Source organism: Lissotriton helveticus, chromosome 5_1 (genome assembly GCF_964261635.1).
Source record: "Lissotriton helveticus chromosome 5_1, aLisHel1.1, whole genome shotgun sequence".
NCBI classification, from domain to species: domain Eukaryota; kingdom Metazoa; phylum Chordata; class Amphibia; order Caudata; family Salamandridae; genus Lissotriton; species Lissotriton helveticus.
Genome location: NC_136065.1, coordinates 1,100,161,726 through 1,100,185,539, shown reverse-complemented (window position 1 = coordinate 1,100,185,539; position 23,814 = coordinate 1,100,161,726). Strand labels below are relative to the sequence as shown.

Sequence of the window (23,814 nt, the reverse complement as noted above, 5' to 3'; positions counted from 1 at the left end):
GATCCCTTCTACAAAAACCTTTTCGTACCTGGGTGTCCTGTTTGATAATCAGTTGAAATGGGGCCCCGCAGTTGAGAGGAAAAGGGGGGAGATAACTCGGGCTAACGGGGCCATTTTTAACTTTGCTAGGAAAATGGGCAACCGCACAATTGCTGCATTGTTAAAAATCTACCAGGCCGAGAGTGTGGCGTTAGGCTGCTACGGAAGCGAGTTATGGGGGCATACGGTAGCCAATGACCTTGTGGTAGCAGAAAATAATTTCCTGAAAAAGCTGGTGGGGGTCCTAAGATGAACGGCTAGTTTTATAGTGCATGAAGAATCAGGCATTCCCTTCTTAAGTGGTACCATAGCACTACGGCCATTAATGTGCTGGTTAAAATGTTGGCTAAACAAAGATCTGCCACTTAATCACCAACTTCTGAGAGAAGCCCTATCATGGGATAACATGCATAAAATCCCGTGGCTAAAATATTTGAAAGACCGCTTCTCAGAATTAGGGCGACCGGAGCTCTTTATAAATCCAGATTCTATTAGCAGAGCTGATGTTGCGTATGTGAGGAAAACCTTTTCCCTCTCTCGTTATCTGCATCGTGAAGAGGTGGAACTGAACAAAAGCAGTGTCCGGAAATATGTTGTTATAAAATCTACACCAAGTATGGAACCTTACTTGTCTTGGCCAATGTCGGGCTTTGATAGTTTTTTGTTAACTAGGTTCCGTTTGGATCTTTTCCACCTATTGCTTGCCGTTCCAAAGGGGAGCCACCGAGGTCAAGTGCTACCGTCCTGCGGCTGTGACAACGTGTCTCCGCAGGACTTGGTGCACTTTTTATTTATTTGTCCTTATTATGATTTACCTCGGAGGTTTTACTTAAAGCCTCTTCTTAAAAAACGGAACTTTACCCAGGTCAGACCTGCACTTTGTTATTTACAGCTGCTAACCCACGATTGCACTTTATTTGTAACTGGATTTTTAAAACTAGCACTAAAATTTAGAAATAACATGAAGGGATAATTGTTTTGATTTTAACATTGTACTGTACATGATCAATTGTGATTGTTAACTCTGGAAGCGGTTTTTAGAACGATTCAATTTTAACTTTGTTTGACCCCTACCGCGCTACCGCGTTTTCCCGCTGTACGCGGGAATTTAAAAAATGGCTTGATCATGACAAAGCCAGCTCGTCATCCGCGCAGCGCAGGTAACGTTGATGACGAGCTGGCTTTGTCATCAGCACCGAAGGGGTTAATGAACTGTACTTTTATGGTTGTTTGTACGAATAACCGAATAAAGATTCTTGAATTGAATTGAATTGCATGCGCTGCTCTAGGAGATGACCTTTAGAAATCGGTCTGCTCTTTTTCAAGCACACTCATGCTTGTGCTGGCATCCACTTTGCGGGAGCGAGCAGCGGCGCATGCTAATTGAAAACATATGGCCTGCGCGCTGCTGCTCGCTGTCGTGGATGCCAGCACAAGCACAAGTGCAAGCATTAGCATGCCAAATGCAGTGGCGCTCATTTATGAGCCCTTCGTCACTTTTACGCTGCCGCTGCGTTACTTTTTGTGACACACCACAATGTGCCTTGTTCCACCATATTTACAAAGTGATGCATCTAGGTAGATGCGTCACTTTGTAAACCCCTGCGCTACATTATACCTGCGCCAGGTATAATGTATGCAAGGGGGCGTTTTGATGCAGGAAAGGGTCATGGAAGTGACGCCGTGAAATCTATATGATTTCACTGCGCCATTTCTTGGCCGCTAATGCGTCAAAATCTTACGCCTGCTTCATGGCAGGCGTAAGACTGACGCAGGCACTAACAACATGGGACTTGCCCATGTGAAAATACACATTGCTGGAGTTGCGTCACTTTTGTGACACACTCCAGCAATGCGTCACTTTTGTGCCTACAGAGACGTCAGAAATACTGACGTAGCTGTAACTCCTTGCGACATGATGCGTCATATTATAAATATGACGCATCAATCATGACGCAAGGAGTGCACAATGAAAAGTGACGCATCGCTGTTTTCACGCAGCGATGCGTCACTTTTCATAAATGAGGCCCAGCGTGTTTATACCGATGCCTGCAATATCAAAAGTGGCCATATGATGGCATCAGAACATCATGCATTGTATGTTTTGAAGCTGACTGAGCTCGACTTAATGGGAAGAGGCTAGCAGATTTCTTTCCGCGATATGACAAGCCATGAACTTAGTAGTATTGTTTGATGCTTTTTGAGCCCATACTTACGCATGCATCTATACTGCCCTTGTTTTTTTGTTTTTTTTAAAGTTCCCCAAGATTGTTGGTGACAATATTGGCAACAATGGATGAATGCATGTGTTTACTTCCCATGAATTATTTTTGGCACTATTTGTTCTCGTGCCTTCCCTTGACTCCCAGTAGGAAACCACACATTGTCAATGATCACTGCAATCATAATGATGCCCTGTCATTGTCACAATTTCTGTCTATTTCAGCGCAAGTTCGGATATGTGTCATTATAATGAGCCTTTCACTGCCTAATACACCTCTTACAGAGCCCGATTATTATTAGAAAAAACAATTTAATCTTTTTGGTTTTCCATTATTTTCAGAGTAAATTTACAGATTTTTGGAATGCAGCAGGTATTCCAGGCTTACACCTGGGAACCTGTGGCTGCTGCTGCCGTTTCCAACACAGTGCAAAATCTACATAGAAATTTGCAATAGGGCCATTACTGGTGCAAGCATGAGTTAAGAAACAACTTTGAAAATCCTAACAATGTAGCATGAAACTCAACAAATTAATTCTGCATGATATTCCAATAAAGTGGAATTGATAATTCTGATAGCTGAACCCATCGCATAAGGGCAGGATTGTAAGGGTCTCCTGTCCCTTTTCAAGTCAAATGTCTCCAGCATCTAAGAGACAGCTATCAAGGTTGCCTAGTCAGACAAGCATTGGCATAGCCAATAGGTCTCGCCTTTGGGATCTTATAAGTATTTAGTTATGCAGCACAATATCCTTGGTGATCAACTGTTGCATGGCTAAACACTTATAATGTCCCAAAGGAGAGACCTATTGGCTATGCCAATGCTTTTTAGCCTTTGAAGTAGGCAAACATCAAAGGAAAATATTTGGAGTGTACAATGCCCTGCCTTTCACTGGCCTGGCTCCAGACACACTACAGGAGGTGGAGACTTGTTTGTGTAACGACAGGCAATGCCCTATTCAGCCTTGTGATGGGCCATCAGGATATGCAGGGCACACCACAGCTCCCTTTGTTTGACTGTCTAGAATGAATGCACAAACAGACCAACTGTCATCCTTACCATGACGTGTATTCAGAGGCAGGCAAAGGCACACAATGGTTAAAGTAAGAAGTTGCCAACTTTCTAAAAGTGGCATTTTCAGACCTGCAATTTAAAAACCAACTTCCCGAAAAGATGTAATTTTAATTTGTGAGTCCACAGACCCCAAACTCTAATTTTCTATCAGCTCCCAATTGGAAGATACACTGATGTCGGAAGACAGCTCCAATGCTAATCTATGGGAGAGACAGTTGCAGCTCCTCTGCTAAGGTGGAGGAGCACTGCCCCACTGCTTTTCACAGTGAAAAAGAAGGAAAATTAAATGATAATGTTATTGTCATTTTATTTGTTCCTGCTGTGGTCTCCTGGCAGGGTGAGTGGATCTGCTCTGCTCTCAGCAGGGGGAGGAGTGGTGAGCACTATATAAGTGCACATGAATTTTTGGCCGGGCCTCACGGGTGGCCCAACATTCATGCGCACTTTGCATGTTCTCTATCCAGGCTGCATTACAGCACGGGTGGAGAACATGCCCAGGCTCCTACTCCTTGGATGAACGCCAAAGCACGGTGCTCAGACCAATCACAACACTGCATTGCAGCATTGTGATTGGCTATAGGGAGCCTGGGAGCCCGGGTGGTTCCTGCTTCCTGTTTGCAGAGAGGAGATAGCAGGTAAGTGATATTTTTATTACCCCCCCCCCCTCCGCCAAGCCCTACTGCTGCTTCCCAGGAGCAGCTGCCACTCGGAAGAGATAGGCCTCGTTGTAGTGAAAAAAACAAAATTAGCAGTATTTTAGTACTAGAACATGGAAAGCACACCAGTACATGTCCTACTGTTTAAATACACTGCACCCTGCCCAAGGGGCTACCTTGGGCCTACCTTAGGGGTGCCTTGCATGTGGTAAAAGGAAAGGTTTGTGCCTGACAAGTGGGTGCACCCGCTAGGTCAAAATAGCAGTTTAAAACTGCACACACAGATACTGCAGTGGCAGGTCTGAGACATGTTTGCAAGGCTACTCTTGTGGGTGTCACAATCAGTGCTGCAGGGCCACTAGTAGAATTTGATTTACAGGCCCTGGGCACACACAGTACATCATACTAGGGACTTACTAGTAAATCAAATAATCAATCATGGAGATTACCATTACATTTTAGGCATGAAGCGCTGGACTTTAGCACTGGTCAGTAGTGGTAAAGTGCCCAGAATTCTAAAGCCAGCAAACATTAAATGCAGCACACAGTCAAAACCAGGTCAGAGGCAAAAATACAGGGTAAACCACACCAAAAGTTGCCATGTCTAACACATGCCCTCCCCCTGGCTAAAAGTGGGAAGAGATACCCAACCTCTTGAGAGTTCTCATCAATTAGGCAGAACATTCGGGAAAGACCATCAGCGTTGGCATGTTCTGTTCTAGGGCAGTGTTCCACCATAAAGTCCATTCTCTGTAAGGAGATGAACCACCCCAACAGTTTAGAATTATCATCCCTCATCTGCATAAACCATCTGAGGGGCCTGTGGTCTGTCTGAGCCTGGAAGTGAATCCCAAACAAGTAGGGTCTTAGCTTCCTCAGCACCGAGACCACAGCAAAATCGTCCCTTTCTATCGTGCCCCAACTCTGTTCCCAGGGAAGTAACCTCCTACTAATGAAGGCTACAGGTTGATCTAAGCCCTCTTCATTTAGCTGTGAAAGCATGGCTCCCACACCATGCTCTGAGGCATCAATCTACACCACAAATTCCTTGGAGAAATTTGGAGCCAGGACCTCTGCCCAATCTGGCACTTATTGACCTTGATAGTGAGGCCTGCTCTCTGCAGGGCCTTCACAACCTCCTGAAGGTGTGACAAGTGGTCATTCATACTGGAGCTGAAGACTGCAATGTTGTCAAGGTAGGCGGCACTGAAGTTCTCGAGCCCAGCCAGGACCTGGTTGACCAACCTTTGGAATGTGGCAAGGGAGTTCTTCAACACAAAAGGCATAACCCAGAACAGGTGGTGCCCCTCTGGTGCTGAGAATGCTAACCTCTGTTGTGCCCCCTTGGTCAAGGCAATCTGCCAGTACACAGATGTTTGATCAAACATGCTAATAAACTTGGCCGTTCCAAACCGGTTAATGAGCTCACCAGCTTGGATGATGGGGTGTGAGTCAGTCTTAGTGATGGCATTGAGCTCACAGTAGTCAACACAGAACTGCGGTTCATGGGTGACACTGGGTGGAACAGACTTGGGGATTAAAACCACTGGGCTGGACCAAGGACTGTAGGAGGGCTCAATCACCCCTAGCTCCAGCATCTTAGAGGTCTCCTCCTTGATGCTGATTCTCACTCTATCAGACAACCTATAAGACTTCTGCTTTAACAGGCAGGCTTTCCCCAGGAAAATCTCGTGGGTGCACCATTGGGTGGCTCAAGGTATAAGTGAGAACAGAGAGGAAAACTGTCCCAGCAACTGGCAACAGTCTGTCTACTGTTCTAGTGTCAGTGTACAGGAGAGGATCATACCCTCTACTAACCCATCCTGTTCTTTGGAGGCTAGGAGGTCAGGGAGAGGTTCACTCTCCTCTTCCAACTCATCATCTGTGGCCATGGTCAACTTAGACCTTTCAAAATTTGGTTTGAGGCGGGTCACGTGTAGGACTCTCAAAGGGTACCTAGGAGTCTGCATATCTACTAGGTAGGTGACATCACTCTTGTGCTCCGTCACCTCAAATGGCCCAGACCAGCAGTCTTGGAGAGCACGGGGCTCTACTGGAGACACCGCCCACACTTTCTGGCCAGCCTGAAGCGAAATCAGAGTGGTATTTTGGTCATACCAGCATTTCACATCCTACTGACTAGCTTCTAGGTTTTCTTGGGTGAGTTTCCTGAAGCGGGCTATCTGGTTGCGGAAGGCCAGCATGTAACTGAATACATCATGGGGAGGGATTCCTAGGAGTTTGCTCCCAGCCCTTCTTTACCAAACTGAGAGGTCCTGTCACAGGGTGCCCATACAGAAGTTCAAATGGGCTGGAGCCAACCCTCTTCTGTACCTCCCTGTAGGTGAACAGAAGGCATGGTAAGAGGACGTCCCACTTATGCCTCATGGGTTTTGAAAAACCTGCATTCATGCCCTTCAGGGTTCAGTTGAACATTTCAACTAACCCATTGCTCTCGGGATGGGACGGGGTGGTGAACTAGTAGGTAACAACACATGCCTTCCGCATAGCCTTCATGTACAAAGACATGAAGTTGGTACCCCAGTCAGAAACCATCTTCTTGGGGAAACCCACACTGTTAAAGATCCCATCAGTGCCCTGGCCATGGTGGGTGCAGTCACCGTCCTCAGAGGGACAGCTTCCAGGTACCTGGTGGCATGGTCCACCAAGACCAGGATGAACATATTGCCCATGGCTGTATTGGGATCCAGAGGCCCCCACAATATCAATGCCAACCTATTAAAAAGGGGTGCTCACGACAGGAAATGGTTGGAAAGGAGCCTTGCACCTCTTCTCAGATTTGCCACTCACCTGGCAGGTAGGACAGGTCCTGCAGAATGCATCTGAGGCCTTCCTCATTTGGGGCCAATAAAAGTGGGTGAAAAGCCTGTCAAATGACTTGTCCTGCCCCAGATGACCTGCCAGAGACACGTCATGAGCGAAACCCAGTAGGAAGGCTCTGAAGTACTGGGATACCACCAGCACATGTGCTGCCCTAGGCTCAGCAAACTTAGGCTCACTGTATGGGAGATCATTCTCCCACTAAATCAGGTGAGATCCTGAGGCATTACCAGTTGCCTGGTCCTCGTCCTGCCACCAAAGACCCCTAAGAGTCTTTCTGCACCGCACAGAATTCCTCCTTGGTGGTGCCTCCTTCCTGCTGCCAACATATGTGTTGGACTTGGCCTTCAAATCCAGCTCCTTCAAGCCCAGCTCTTGAGCTAACATCATTTTTCACTCTTCCATGGCCAACTTATCCTTCTCCATGGACAATTTATCTTTTTCTGCCTCTCTTTTGAGTTTAGCTAGCTTCTTCTTGTGCTCCTGTTTGAGCTTCTCCAGCTCCAACTTGTGCTTACTAGCTTCCTGCCTGTCATCCAGCTCCTTGGGGACAGACCTTTGGAGGACATACTGCTGCTGGCCCTGGAGGGTGCTCTACTCTCAGGAAAATCCTGATCCACAAATTCCCCATGCAGGCTCTATTCCTCCATATCCACATTATCAGTCCCACCCTCTGGGTGTTCACCACGCTCCCTGGCTGTCAAACAGGCCCTCAGCAACTTTTGTAGCTCCTCCTTCCTAGTGAGGCCTTTAAAAGGACATTTGAGCTCTCTCCAGAATTTTTTGAGTTGAAGCACTGTATGGGTTTCCAGCTTCTCCTCCTCAATCAATACATCTGCAGCAACAGCTGAAGGCTTACCAGACTGAGACATGATTGGGGCAAAAACTCAAGAACCTCAAAAAAAGAGAGAAGCAAAAACAGAATGTTGGGGTGTAATAGCCTGCGATATGGAAGTAGTGTACACCAATCACTGTATGTAAAGTACAAACACATGTCCTATCCTCACCGCTGATCACCAATGTTAGAAATTGTGTCTCTAGTTGGCAGTAGTTTGCACCCAGTCCATGTCGGGACCCTCACTTTAGTCAGGGTAAGCAAGTTCAACCTCAGAATAACCCATTCTCACCCCGTTGGTAGCTTGGCAAAAGCAGTCAGGCTTATTTCAGAGGCAATGTGCAAAGTATTTCTACACACACACACACACACACACACGCACACGCGCAGTGAAAACACTACAAAAGGAGTACACACCAGTTTAGAAAAATAGACAATATTTATCTGAATCAAACCAAACAAAACAACAAGACTCCAACATACACAAGTAAGAATATCACTTTGAAATGATTATAGCGAGTTCAGTCCATATAAATCAATGGATGCGCTTGATCAGGGCAAAGTATCTGAGATGCGTCAAAAATCAAGGATGATGTGAGGTGCTGAGGAGGTGAAGGGTCAAGAAAGCAGATGATGTGTCAGTTCCTTACTGCTAAGCAGAGGAGGTGATGAGTCAGTTCCTTACTGTTGCAGGGGAGGTAATGTGCTGGTTGCTGACATGATGTGTCATTTCCTTACTGCTGTGCTGCGATGATGAAGAAACTGGTGCCCAGAAATGATGCATTCAAAATCCAGCCACGCTGCATCAATTCCACAGTGATGAAGCATGTGCTGCTTTGGAGTCAGAGCAGTGTATCACTGACTTCGGTGATGCGATGCTCGAACCTCATGCAGCAGAGGTTCTTCTAAAGTGCTGCCACGGAAAGCTGGGGCCTGCATTGTAAGCCATGGTCGATGCATCAAGCAGGGACCATGCTCTGGTGTTGGCAGCGGTGAGGCATCCAGTTCTGCAGTGGTGTGCTGGTACTGAATGATGCTGGAAGTCGATGCGTGGGTTTTCTTCTTGAAATCACTAGAACTCACTTCCAAAGGCCCAGGAACTGGATTTGGCACCACTTGACAAGACAGGACTCCCCGCAGAAGAGCCCAGGTAATTGTAGGTGAAGTCTTTGATGGCCCTGAAACTTCTTAACAGGAGGTAAGCTTAACTCAAGCCCTTGGAGAAACTTGGAAATAGGATGTAGAAAGCAAAGTCCAGTCCTTTCACTCCTAGGACAGTAGCAGCAAGCAGCAGGCCAACACAGGAAAGCAAACAGCAAAGTGGCAGTCCTCCTGACAGCTTATCCAGCTCTTCTTCCTGGAAAAATGTCCTCAATCCAGAAGTGCTCTGAGTATATGGTGTCAGTGGTTCAGTACTTATACCCTTTTAGCCTTTGAAGTAGGCCAACCTCAAAGGAAAGTCTTTGTAGAGCACAAGACCCTGCCCTGATGCCCTGGCTCCAGACACACTACAGAGGGTGGAGACTTGTTTGTGTGAGGACAGGCACAGGCCTATTTAGGTGTCAGTGTCAACTCCTCCCACCGCTCTAGCTCAGGAGGGAAACATCCTTTACATTGCAGTGGTTACACCGTGATGCAGTTGCAACGCAGCCGTTACAACGCAAGTCGTTACATCGACATGCACTGGATGGCGCTATAACCTAAGGAATAGTAAGATATACTATTCCAACACCTTCCCTACTGTATGTAGACTGGTGTTGGAATAGTAAATCTTATTATTCCTAAGTCCAGCGCCCTCCAGCGAAAGTCGTTGTAACGACTTACGTTGTAAGGACTGCGATGAAACATACCGCGATCATTTTGATCGTGTTGTTACATCACATATTCGCTCAGGAAGACCCATCAGCCTGGTGATGAGCCATCACGATATGCAGGGCACACCTCAGCTCCCTTTGTGTGACTGTCTAGAGTGAAAGCACAAATAGCATAACTGTCATCATAACCGAGACATGCATGCGGAAACAAGAAGAGGTAAAGAATGGTTAAAATAAGAAAACGCGAATTTTTTAAAAGCGGCATTTTCAGACCTATTTAAACCAATTTCCCTAAAAGATGTATTTTAAAAATGTGAGTCCAGAGACCCCAAACTCCAATTTTCTATCAGCTCCCAATATGAAGATACACTTATATGATGTTATAAGGCAGGTCCAATGCTAACCTATTGGGTAGATAGGCTTTGCTGTAGTGAAAATCGAAATTAGCAGTATTTCACTACCAGAACATGTAAAACACAAAAGTACATGCCCTACCTTTTAAATACACTGCACCCTGCCCATGAGGCTCCATTGGGCCCACCTTATGGTTGCCATACATGTAGTAAAAGAGAAGGTTTGGGCCTGGTAAGTGGGTGCACTTGCCAGGTCGAAATGGCAGTTTTAGATTGCACACACAGATACTGTAGTGGCAGGTCTGAGACATGTTTGCAAGGCTACTCTTGTGGGTGGCACAATCAGTGTTGGAGACCCACTAGTAGCATTTTATTTACAGGCCCGGGCACACACATTGCACTGTACGTGGAAGAGGTGTGGCGCCGCTGCCAGGGCGACTGACTCTGGAATCTGGGGATCACAGTACGATCCCCGGCTCCGGCAGCAGATTAGCCCAGCACCATGTGACTCTGGGCAATAGCTTGCTTAATCTTCCCGACGGCCCCCAGCGCCTAGAGACCCTTACGGGTGATTGTGCGCTTTACAAATGTGGATTATTATTACTAGGGACGTACTAGTAAATCAAATAAGCCAATCGTGGAGAAACCAATTACGAATATATTTTAGACAGAGATCACTTGCACTTTAGCACTGGTCAGCAGTGGTAAAGTGCCCAGATACCTAAAGACAGCAAAAACAAAATACAGTACACAGTCAAAGACAGGGGAAACTACACCAAAAGATGGCAGGCCTAACAGTGGTGGTTCTATTTTTGGGTTTTTTCTCTTTTCTGAGCCACCTTGGGAGTTTAAATTTCGTTTAAACAATCCTTCAGTTATATTTTAGCAGAAAATCGAAATCTACACTTTAAATTACCACACTAGAAGTTCCATGTTAAATACGAGTGCAAGTTACAAGTCTTTAAAGAGCACTGATGGCATATACAACCAGAAAACTTCAAGTGGAAATTTAAAATATAATTATGTTAAGTCCTATGTGATGTAGTTCTACAGCGTAGCAATATAGAAAACTTCTCCCTTAACTCTTTCTTTCCACTATCAGTGCCAAAGTCACTGCTGATTTATTGAAGGTGGCACTATAATTGAGCGGTTACGAAAGTGGCTAAATTGTAATAGGTTCTAAAGAAGAACATATGCCGTTGTTAGGTCTCGTGTGGTGTACTGCGCACATGTGCAGTCAAGCTCGCGAGATTTTATGTTTTTAGGAGTACTTCACTAGCGAGGGTTAAGCCCAGCCCCTCTTCTCCATTGGCTGGCCTCCTAAACGGTGGCAAGCCATTGGAGAAGAGGTCCTAGTGATGTTCTCTTTTCTCTTTTAGTCCCGTCCTTTTCAGATTGGGTTCCTTGACCTACTGGTGGCGTAAAAGGTTTCGCCCCATAAAGAAGATAAGGAACCTTTTACGCCACCAGTAAGTCATGCTTAGCCCGTCTGAAAAGGACGGGGCTTAAAGAGTGCCCACCCCGCCAGGGACTTTGTGCCATTTTCATAACCCTGTAAAGAAAAAGTGTACCTGCACACCTTCCGTTGTGTGAATCTTAAGAACCCGAAATGCATTGGGATCTTTTTTGTACACATTTTACTTTTTGTATATTGAACTGAATGGATCAAATGTTTTTCCATCATGATAATGTACAATCTAGGATTTGTTATAGACTTATAAGAAGTATTGCAATCAACTGATTTTCGTTTGCATTTATGAATATTTTTTGAAACACAGTATTTGTGATAAACAACAAAGACTAAAAAAGTTGATGACATTATAATGCTTTTGAGCTATTTTCTTCTTTGAATACTTTGCTTAACTTTACTGAGACAGCAGTAAGTTGTCCAATTGCAGTGCTCCACTTAGGCTGTGGTTTTCCTCAGTCCTCTATAGATTGTTTAAACGCAAAGGGAGACAGTTGGGTCGTATCTCTCTGTTCAGTGGTAGCACGCTTACGGGGTTTAAAAACTGTTTTACTTCTGGTCTAGCAAATATTAGCTTAAGATTCACACAACGGGAGGTGTGCAGGTACACTTTTTCTTTACATGATTTATCTCTTCATGCCCCATAGTGACCTGCACCCGTACTCTTAAAATTTCCTTGAAAGACATAGCTGACTTGACTACTAATCAAGCAGAAACAAAGGTGTACACTACAGATGAGGTGGAGACAATATACGCATTAGTTAGAGACGTTCGTGATTATGGTTCTTCCACAGGCAACACAGCACAACAATTGAGACAGCTAGAGTACTTACTTAAAAAGGAGATTAATCAACGCCTCCATGCGACAACTTTAATTGAATATCATAAAGTAAAGAGAATCCCGAGAGGATTGCGCATTGCTCTAAAACCTATGTTATTCAAGTTCAACAAAGCGTTCATGTCCAGGTGGTATGCTATATTGAACAAATGTTCTCTTGATTTGATTCTTTTGATAATAGAAGAAATTTCAGTGTTACTCACAGAACTATCTTATGATATTAGTAAATTGAAGGATGACATTGCACAAAAAATGGATACTGAGGATTAGAATAAAATATTAGAAGATATAAAGAAGAATTTAGACAAACTTGCAAAAGAGGTCCATGAACGTAAGATTTGCAAGTTCCGCAGGGACACAATTGATTATAAATAAGACGAGGTATACACTTGGGCAGAGAGTTACGCACAAAAACTTTTTTTTAAAAACCTAATGCCAACTCGTCTGAAGAAAGTCTGGTTCCTGACCAAGATTTGACAACGCAACGTCCTAAGCCTGTTCTAGTACAACTGCAGAAAGAAACTCCCACAGAAGGAACAGCTTCCACATCAAAGAAAAAGCCGTGTTTTTTAGCGGAAGGTCAGACGTCAACAGCCCCACCAGACACAAGTCCATCAACAAAGGACGCCCCACCAGAAAGGGCAAAAACAAAAAAGTTCCAGAGTCGGGCAGACCACAGAGGAACCTCAAGAAATAGAATCTCTGGTTATGAATATTTCCAAAAGATCTTTGAGTAGGGATGAAATGAAGGTTTTAAATAAAAGAATCTCCTTTGTTCCTACATACTCATCGAATGATCTGGACACAGAGATTTCATTATTCAAGTTCATGCGCAAAATGCGCCTCAAGTGGTTCTTTTCTACATTACCAAAGAGTGATGAAAAACATACAGAACCAAGAAGATTTCGTCCAAAAAGTAAATTTATGGCACCCATAACACATAAATCTCTGGATACTTTTGAGCACCTCGTCAAGAAAGATTTGAAGACAATTGGATACAACAAGACATCACGTTCTAACCTGACACCAAAGGAACAAAATATTTTGAATTCACTCAGACAAGACACATCTATCATCTTTCAACCCGCTGACAAAGGGGGAGCTCTGGTTGTTTTAGACAGAGACTTTTATGACAGAAATGTGGATCAACATGTCTTAGATCCAGACACATACATTCGATTGGACACTGATCCTGCTAAGGAATTGATGACTCTTTTAAACAGCATTGTGACAAAAGCGGTCAACGAGGGCATTATTGATCAAAGCACTGGCACATTTTTAATCAATGAAACACCAAGCATGCCTCATATCTATATGCTTCCTAAAATACATAAAAACGACTTGAAACCACCATTTCGGCCAATTGTGGCTGGATGCAACTCACTTCATGAATCAGTTGGGCACTACTTGGATTACCTTTTACAGCCTCTGGTCCAAGCATGGACTATGTACATCAAGGACACTACTGACTGTCTGTTGAAACTGGAAGCCGTTTGGCAAATATTCAATGAGGATGTCTTAATGTGCACCATTGACGTCACATCGTTATATACATCTATAGCCCATAATGAAGGGCTAGAAGCTGTCAAATGGAGGTTACTTGATTCATCTCTGGATTCTGATCAAGCTATATTTTTACTTGAGTTGTTGCATTTTTCTTTGTACCACAGTTACTTTATTTGGAAAGATCATTTTTATTTACAGAAAACCGGAACATCTATGGGCTTTCCTGGAGCCCCTTCCTATGCTAATATTTTCATGGCCCATTTTGAACACAACCACAGTCTAACTGATCCACTATGGCAACAACATGCAGCGATATTTCTCAGGTACATAGATGAAACATCAATGCGCCCTTTGCAATTAAAGGGCGACTCTCTGGGCGCAGCTCAAATTGGAATCGCCACTGCGATATTAAAGTTTGTAAATAGTAATCCAAATTTGTTTGATAATGTATTCTCCACAAATTAATTTGTCATTTCAAAACTTCTTTTTATTCATATCATTCCATTACAAATTGTAATGTTGTATATCACATTCAACTTAGTTCGTTATTCAATGATCACAGGCTCCCAATGCATTTCGTGCCATGCGGCACTTCATCAGGGGAGTCTAGAATTAAAAAAATTATATGAGGACCCACACTTGTATAATCAATATAACAGTAAATCATAACAATGATATATCTATCATGATGAGAATTTATATCACTTTGAAATATATGCGTTGACTAACAAGAAACATATATAAAACACAAGTGCTTGGTAATTATATGCATGTGCGCATTTATCTTAATTGTGCCCTTCTACACTAAACGAAATCTTCTGGCAACCACTGATAAATTAAAGTGAATGCTAAATGTCTAAAAAAATCCCAATTTCACATGAATGTCGGCTCATACTGGTACTCTACAAAGAGGAATAAAGTCAATATCACTCTCTGTTTGTTACGCGCATTGTATCAATCAAAAAACGTACTCTAATCTTACAATGTATTGCCACATGTCTAGTAACTAACTGTTGGACATTGCGCTGTATCCCTGCTTACCGGATTCTCCACGAGTCTGTTTCGTGATGTGAATTCACGAACTGTTACACACAAAGCGTGTTATCGGTTGTCTGCCATTAGTAAAAGCATGGCTAACGCGCGTTTGGAAACAAACGATGTCCCGTTGACAAAATGAGAAACCTCCGTATAAACGGCTGCCATCTTAGAGTGTATGAATTACTCTATACTTAGTGAATGATATAAGTTGTTAATGACCCCATAATTCTCTGCAAAAGTAGGATAACCATAAACTCAACGAGCATCTCGCACCTGATCCAACTGGACAATATCTCATTCTGAATACTTAACGTGCATTCTAGTTGAAATAGATTGTATTGTTCGATAAAGTCTGAACCTACATGGCGGCCATCTTTAAGAAGTATAGGTTACTATAAACAATTGTGAAAAATATACCAAATATGGATATACGATTAATCACATGTGAATATGGTAAAAGAAGCATAACCAAAACAACAACAGGTGCATCATACATAATTCAAAAATAAAGATAAGTGAAAAACATATCGCATATACTTCAACAGTGCATGACCTCTGAACAAGGTCCCTTCACATACAAGTTCATTCTGCAGTCATTTTATATTAATCACAGGTAGCACGAGAATTCCGTTCGGTCATTCAGCCCATGAGGCTTTAAAGCATCCAGCTTAAAAATCCATTCATTTTCTTTCTGTAGTAGTTTCCGATTCAAATCAATGTATTCAATGTTATCCAGTGTCTCTAGCATCATAAATTTAAGTTGTGAGATGTTGTGTCTGCGTTCATTAAAGTGTACTGCCACAGTGGATTTTTCATCATTCCTTCTGATACTGCTCTTATGTTCAACTAGCCTCATTTTGATTTTTCTGATAGTTTTCCCCTACATAAACGAGGCCACAAGGGCATTTCAATGAGTACACAAAATTTTTGGAATCACAAGTGGCCGTGACTTTCAACTCCAAAGCTTTCCCACTCCGTGGGTGATTAACCGTTGTTCCTTTTATGATGGCATTACAATTGTTGCAATTATGACACGGTAGGGTCCCTTTGTGTTACATAGGCGCCGTTGTTTTATTGGTAGTCTTTACTATATCCAGAATATTCTTGCTCCTGGTATAAGCAAATCTTGGATTCTCTTGAAAAATGTTCTTAAAGTCTGGTTCCAATGCCAAAATCTGCCAATGTTTAAGTATGAAGCGTTTGAAACTGTAACTTTTGGTTGAGTACTTTGAAACTACTACCATGCGTTTGGTTTCCACTTTCTGAACTTTTTGTCATAAATCAGAACGTGTCTTTTCTGAGCATTTAGTCTCTGCTTTTTTGAGAATTTCAGGGGGGTATCCCCGTTCATGGAATCTTTCCAACATCATTTTCATTTGTTTCTCAGATTCTTCAGGCTTTGAAACTATCCTTTTCGTCCTGTAGAGTTGACTGATTGGAAGATTGTTTCTCAAAGATAGTTGGTGGAAACTATTGTAGTGTAGCAGGTTATTGCGGTCAGTTGATTTTTTGTATAATGTTGTAGTAATTTTGTTGTGTTCAATCTTCAATGAAACATCTAGATATGCTATGGTTGTGTTATCCACCGAATAAGTGAATTGTATCCGGTTGTTGATGTTGTTAAGATTATTCAGTTCTTGTAACAAAATGTCATGCGGGCCCTGCCAAAGTACAAAAATGTCATCAATGAATCATAAGTAGATTTGTGCATGTTTTTGCCACTGTTCCCTGCTTAGAATATGTTCTCTTTCAAAGTTGGTCATAAAGATATTTGCGTAGCTGGGAGCTGCAAAATTACCCATTGAGGTTCCAGTGAGTTGTAGGTAAAAGTCATTTTTCCATTTGAAATACCTTTGATAAAGAGAAAAGTTCAAAAGTTGGATAAGAAACACTTGGAAATCATGGTCAAGTTCTGACTGTAATAACATTGATTCAGGTACATAGATGACGTACTAGTTATCTGGAGAGGCAGTAAAACCACTCTGAGGAATGCATTGTAAAAATTGAACAGCAAAAATCCTAGGATTCAATTCACACATGACATACAAAGTTAAAGGATGCATTTCCTTGACATCGAAATCATCGAAACCCCCAAGGGTTTGATGACATCAGTTTACAAAAAACCTACAGATGTGAACAATGCTTTACATTTCACAAGTGCACATCCCATATCACTTAAGCAACACATTCCTGTTTCACAATTCACAAGAATCAAGAGGATTACATCGGATACCAACATTTGCACTAACCAAATTAAAGATCAAGCTGAGAGATACAAAGCCAGAGGATATCCTACTCAGATATTGCTTAAAGCTGAACAACAAATTGCTTTAAGATCCAGAGAGGAATTGTTACAACCGAGTGTAAAATTAGAACAAAAAGAGAAGTCTTTGTACTCAAGTATTCTACTCTAGCCTCTCAGATCAAATCGATTATAAGGAAAAGATGGGAGATAATTACTCACGAACCTGACTTTGCAAATCTCTTTCATGGACCACCATTATTTGCGCATAACCATTCAAGGAACCTAAGGGAACTTTTAAAACCAAAAGACACGGTTTTCACAGCTATTCACAAAGGCATGAGAAAATGCCACAAATGTGGCCAGTGCAGTAATGTAATCCTAGGGAATGTGTTTACACATCCGCACACAGGGAAGCAGCTTAAATTACAACATACATCAGATTGAAATACACAACAAGTTATCTATGCGATTAAATGTCCTTGTGGTTTGGTATACGTGGGGAGAACTAGCCGAAAAATTAAAACTCAGATAGTAAAGCATAAAAGCCGAATCCGTAATCTAAATACTACATCTCCTCTTGCATCACATTGGGCAGAGGCCTCGCACACTATTCCACAACTGCGCTTTACCATTCTGGAACAGATCACCACACTTTCAGAAATAGATGTTAACATTGCATTAGCTTGTAGAGAGACATATTGGATCAAGAAACTAGGAACAGTGACTCCGGGCGGGCTTAATGACCGTCATGAAATGCTTTGTTTTCTTTAAGATTTATGTTATTTATGACATTTGACCCTGTAAAAGAATTTGCACTTGCACTTATCTTCTTTTCACTCTTTTTCATTCCTACTTTGTTTGCAATCCATGAGTTATTACCTCACTCTAGATGTCTTCCTTTCATTTCCTAGCGATAGATGCGGTTTTTACATCATGAGGATGCTTACTTTAAGAAGAAAACAACAGCTCTCCACATTACAACTCTATGTCTGTGTCTAGGCAACCGCGTATCAACTATGGTATATTTCTTTACTAATGGCTTTATAAGGATACACCCCATCACTTGAGAGTAGGATGCCTCAGTGCTCTGGAAGATACATTTTGCCTTTCGAACTCTGTACTTTTGGTACAATAGCTCCATATATATTTTCATCTCCATGGAATTATTTTATTGTATCTTTAAATGATCGATTCTGAGCAATCGTTTAAACTGTTAAGTTCCTTTGCATGTTATTGAATAGATTTTCAATAAAGTTTTTCATCGTTTTTTCACTCATTTTTTTGTATACAGAGATATTTCTAATTTTTTTCCTTTTAATATAACAGCAGTGATTACCAATTGTAAACCTTTCTTGTAAGTGTGGGCACCCATTTTATAGCACATAATGGGAGACGATATTCGTCTCAGTTTGTAAACATTGGTAATCGCGAGTGGCTCCTTTAAATGCACGGAGCTCGCTGGGTACGTTCACTGAATCACACACGGAAGCGAGAGAGAGTAGGAGCGTTCACCGACTGGTTTTTCTTGGATCACATTCCTATCGGTAAGCGATAGCATGTCGCTTTCTGCAAACATTACCTCTAACTTAACATTCACTTCAGAACAACAATGTTTTGTATTTCACTTCAGGGACCGGCACCTTTACTCGGGCATTACAGCAATACTTACGGAAACAGGAAGGGGATCCACAGTACACAATTCCTCCGGTAAGCACATTGAGTATATGACCAAACTAGCAGCTTTCACTCTCTCAGATAGTACCAAGACGAGTAACATCATTATTTTTCACAGACGGTCGAACACCCTAAGGCGTTTTTCGTACTTGGTGATTCCACTGCTACACAACACGTGAGGATTAGAGGTAAGGAAATAGTACACTCAGGCATGCCTAGACCACATACAGAGACGTGTTCGTTGATTAGTTTTACGAGGCATTTGTTTTTATCTAGGGGGATTCATCTGAATCTACTGCTCCTGTTAACTACAGGGTGCACTTTGCACCTTTAAGGGTAAGGACCCGGTTTTTGTTCACTTGCGCATTACATTACACCAGAAGAAGGAGTGTTAATGAGCAAATTTTGGCAGCATCTTTGGTTTGATGTTTTTGAATACTACTGTTACTTTGGAGTACCTTATCTAACTTCAGGGTTGCACTTTTGGCACATTAAGACAGGATCCACCTTTTAACATCCACAAGTTATGTTTACAGTTCTATTGCACCTTATTTTATTTTAGTTTCTCACATCTTCTTCTTAAAACCACTGAGAGTGCAAATTCTTAACTTACTCATGTATATTGCATTAAGGGAAATCTTTAAGCTTTGCATCCAAATGTTACTTATTGTGTTGTAGGTTTCCTGTGGTGTTCACTATAATTGAAACAATTGGATACTCTTTGAACTTCATATTCATCACCTGACGAAGGGTTCGATTCAGGAACCCGAAATGCATTGGGATCTTTTTTGTACACATTTTACTCTTTGTAAATTGAACTGAATGGATCAAATGTTTTTCCATCAGGATAATGTACAATCTAGGATTTGTTATAGACTCATAAGAAGTATTGCAATCAACTGATTTTCGTTTGCATTTATGAATATTTTTTGAAACACAGTATTTGTGATAAACAACAAAGACTAAAAAATTTGATGAAATTATAATGCCTTTGAGCTATTTTCTTCTTTGATTACTTTGCTTAACTTTACTGAGACAGCAGTAAGTTGTCCAATTGCAGTGCTCCACTTAGGCTGTGGTTTTCCTCAGCCCTCCATAGATTTTCATAACCCTAGCAGGTGCCCACCCCACCAGGGGCTTTGTATTTAAACGGGTGCCCACCCCGCATTGAGGGAAGAAAAAAGGAAAAGAGAAGCCCAAGCCGTGCCTGACGGTGGGCAGGGCCACCCGAGACAAGAGAGGAGCCTCGCGGGCTCCATTTCCACTTCCCCCGGGTGGCCGAAAAGTGTCCAGAACATCGTGGAATCAGACAAGCTTCAATATTTTGTTTTATGCCGACTCCATTGCCATTGCCATTTCAATCCTTTCAGCTCTGCCTCCTATTGCCCAGTTCCTCCCTTCTCTTTTGATGGTCTCAGATAACACCTCGGGAGCGCTAGTCCTTCCAGTTTAGGGTTAACTTGTGGAAGAACAAGTTATTCTTGAAGCGAGCCACGCAAAAGAACACTGTATGCTTTACATGCTTTAAGTTCGTTCTGCTGCGGATCAGGACATCCTTTTACTAGGAGAAATCCTTATACGGAGCATGAAGAAATGTGTTCTTTCGCAGCTGCAGATCCTAGATACCATATCTAATCCAACATCCTTCACACCCACAAACTGTGCACTCCTGGGCAAATGTCTTAGCTTCCTTCCTTGAATCCCCGTCATAATTATAAGTGCTTGGCAGCCATCAAAAGTATACATATTCCCTCTTGTTTACATGCTTGTCCTTCTGTGTTTCAACCCCCCTCTTCCGGGATATGTGCTTCCTTTCTTCCCTGGCCCGTCTCTCCCAGCAGGATGGCCCGCGGTGGGGGTGCAGCATTGGGCGGTGTCATTCCCTAGAAGGAGGTGCAGCCAGGGCAGGAAGAAGTAGCAGTGCTGCCCGCAGCTGGGTGGACAGTGAGGAGAAGGCCGGGTGCACCCCTGGCAGGGACAGCGTGCAGGGACAGCATCCTCCCCCAGCCCGTGTGTGTATTTGTGGGAGGTTATCTGTCCGGGAGGCACATTGCTTCCTCAGTTGCCATGGGGACAGCCGCCTCTGGCTCCCTGTGATAGGCGGAGGGCGGGGGCAGGCTGGGGGTCGGCCCGGGGCGGCGCGAGCCTGTCTGAACTCAGCTCGGAGGATCCTCTGGCTCAGCAGGTTCTCCCTCTTTTGTCTGCTTCTGCACCCCGGGTCTCGACGGAGAACGTGTGCTGCCCTGTCTGTGGCTGGGGGGCGGCTACTGCGACCCCCAGAGGTGAGTGAGGCCTAAACAGCTCAGTCTGTACCAGTGGGTGTTGCAGTGTTGTAGCAGTGGGTGTTGCTTGGTGTAGCATTGGCTGTGGGTGGGTTGTGGGTGTGGGTGCTGTGTTGTACCAGTGTGTGTTGTTGTGTTGTACCAGTGGGTGTTGCTGTGGTGTTGTAGCAGTGGGCGTTGTGTTGTTGTAGTGGTTGATGCTGTATTGTAGCAGTGGGTGTTGCTTGGTGTTGCACTGACTGTGGGTGGGTTGTAGGTGTGGATACTGTGTAGTACCAGTGGGTGTTGCAGTCCAAACGAGCTATTGCTAAAAATGTACAAATGAGTAATGCCGAAGTAATGAAAATTATGATGATTGATATTGACGATGAACATCCGGATTATTTCCATTATGAGGTAGCTTCAGCTAAACGCTAAAAGGGCCGTCTGTCGTAATTTGGCAGTACCTGAGTTAGCGTTTAGCTCAGCTACACGAGATTTTACTGTTAACTTGACCAAACGTGCGGGGCCATTTTTTATTTGGTGGCTTCCATTTTGTATGAACATGCGGCCTCGTGGTCAGCGTGCCCTTTCGTCCTTCCTCCATGCCAATGAATCTTTCCCTGCCCAGCAACAGGCTATTTTTAGCAATGGTCAGTCTCGCGCATGCGTACACCTGATCTCTGGACTAACGAGTGGTCAGTCCTTAGGAATGTTCCCCAAACTGACCAGTGGTATTAAGCCCACATACTGGCTGTGTTCCAAAAATGTCCTTATATGTACCTAAAACTGTTCAAATGTATACCGCCTACCTTTTTATTGCTGTTAAACTGTATAAAAGAGGTCATCACCGATGTTCGGTGTGATACTTCTTGCATTGCCGAAGGGTGCTGTAGGAATGTACCACCACCCCATGGGGTCCTAATAAACTTGTCTTTTGCATTTTCCAGTTTCCGTGCCAATTTCCATTATATGGTGTTCGAGAGTTTTTGCAGAGTATGTAGGCCTGACAGAACCCGATACCTCAATTGGCGACCACGAAGGGACTCATCGGCGACTCGGATGCCCGAAGGAGAGGTCACGACGAAGGATTGGAAACTCGCTATGGACGTGTACGCTGCCACTGAGTGACCCGAGTCTTGGCACCCAAGGTGTTTTTTCCTTTCCTTCTGATCTGACCTTCCAGGTGGCGTCGGTCTTTGACTGAGATCCTGATCGTTTGGCTTGTCGTGTAGTGCCCGTTTGGCTGATTCGGTTACGGAACTTGGCAGTTGGAATCTGGACACTTTTGAAAATATTTGGTAAGCTTATGTTTGGTAAGGTAGTCTACTGACACATACTGTGGCTTTTTGAATTTGAATTTGAATTTGAATTTGTATGAGTTAGCTAACGTTTGGACCTATGATTTGAATTATATGTGGAGTGCACCTCACATAGGCAGGCATGTAGGGATATTTCTCTGATTTTGAATTTGTTTGAACGGCACATCGTGCGTAAAGTACATTTAAGTGCCATTTGTTGTAATATCGCGTTTTTGTGATATTTTGAACATGCCTGTTTTCAGCACACTCCGAGGAATGTGCTGCTTTGGAAATGGTACCAATTATCGATTAAATGAATCTCAGCCGGCTCCCCCAGAGGGAACTCCTAATCGCGAAATGTACATTAAATTTGGCCTTCCTCCCATAATGTATAGCACATTATGGCACAAATACACCAAAACTGATCGTGAATTGCAATGGCCACTACATGGGTCATTTGACTTGCGAAAAGTTCAGTATGTGGAACAATGTTTGTTTCAGCGCAGGTCTAGACAGGATATGTTCGATTGTGTGCGTATGTGGGAGAAAGCGGTGCGTGAATGAATGAAGCGTGCAGAAGCCTTGGCGGACAAAGAGCAGCGAAAGGCTGCTCGGGATAAAGCTTTACAGCTGCAGGAGACGGAATTGCAGGAACAGAAAGAGAAAGAGAGTCGAGAACGTAATTTACAAGTTAATGGTCAGTTTCCTATTCGACGTCCTCTTTATCCTGTCCTTACTAATGAATTAGATGATTTTGCATTGTTAGATCGTTGTCCGCCTCCGTATGTTCAGCCTACGGCTCCGGATGAGGAATCGGACGAGGATAATCAGGATAAACAGCGTACCAGGTTACATACCGAGCGTATGACGGAATTGCGTTCGTTGCTCGTAAACTTAATGTCAATGCTATAACTGTTTCAGGGGTTGATGATCTTATGAGTAAGTGGTCTGACAAGGAACGGTTGTATTTTTTAGATCATTTTGCAGGTGAAGTTGTTGAGCGATTTAGGAAGCAATCTCCTGAGTTGGAACCTAAAGATATATCAGTTGGTCGTGAGAATTGTCGTAAAGGAATTTTTGTTCTTTCAGAGGCGGATTAATTTTTTCGACGGTTGATTCTGTTACGGGATGAGGCGACACGATTGCGAGCGGCGAAAAAGGCATCGGATCCATCAGCTTCTGGATCGACGGAGAATTCCAGAGAGTGCCCTATCTATGGATCAGATAAGAGTGTTGCGGTTAATGTTATGCCTATGCGGGAAGCTGCGCCTTTGTATGTCCCTCCTAAAGGGGATGGTACGGATGATGATAAGACGTCTAAAGATGCAAAGGGCTATTTTGTGTATAATTGGGTTTATACGCCATGGAATAGAGCAGATGTTATGGCACTTAAGAATGCTTTGCCTGACCCCCGTAAAAATCCAGCAGCTTTCTATGAAGGTGTGGAGGGCGCTATTTCTTCGTGCATTATGACATTAGTCGATATTGATCTTTTCTTTGGATTGATATTGCCTCCTGATATGTGGAGGGCGATTCGTAAATTTGATGATCGAGCGATTTTAGGTGCAGAATGGAAGGACATAGCTAGAGCTGATTTAGATAGGGAACCTGCATGTAAGCCGTGTCAATTGATTTTGGATCTACCGACG

At 43.3% G+C, this 23,814-nt stretch overlaps 1 pseudogene; it reads right to left on the bottom strand.

Moving 5' to 3' along the window:
• Window positions 1-5,883, bottom strand: part of LOC144752595 (glutathione S-transferase omega-1-like) — a 149,691-nt pseudogene extending 143,808 nt beyond the window's left edge.
• Window positions 5,884-23,814: the final 17,931 nt, after the last annotated feature.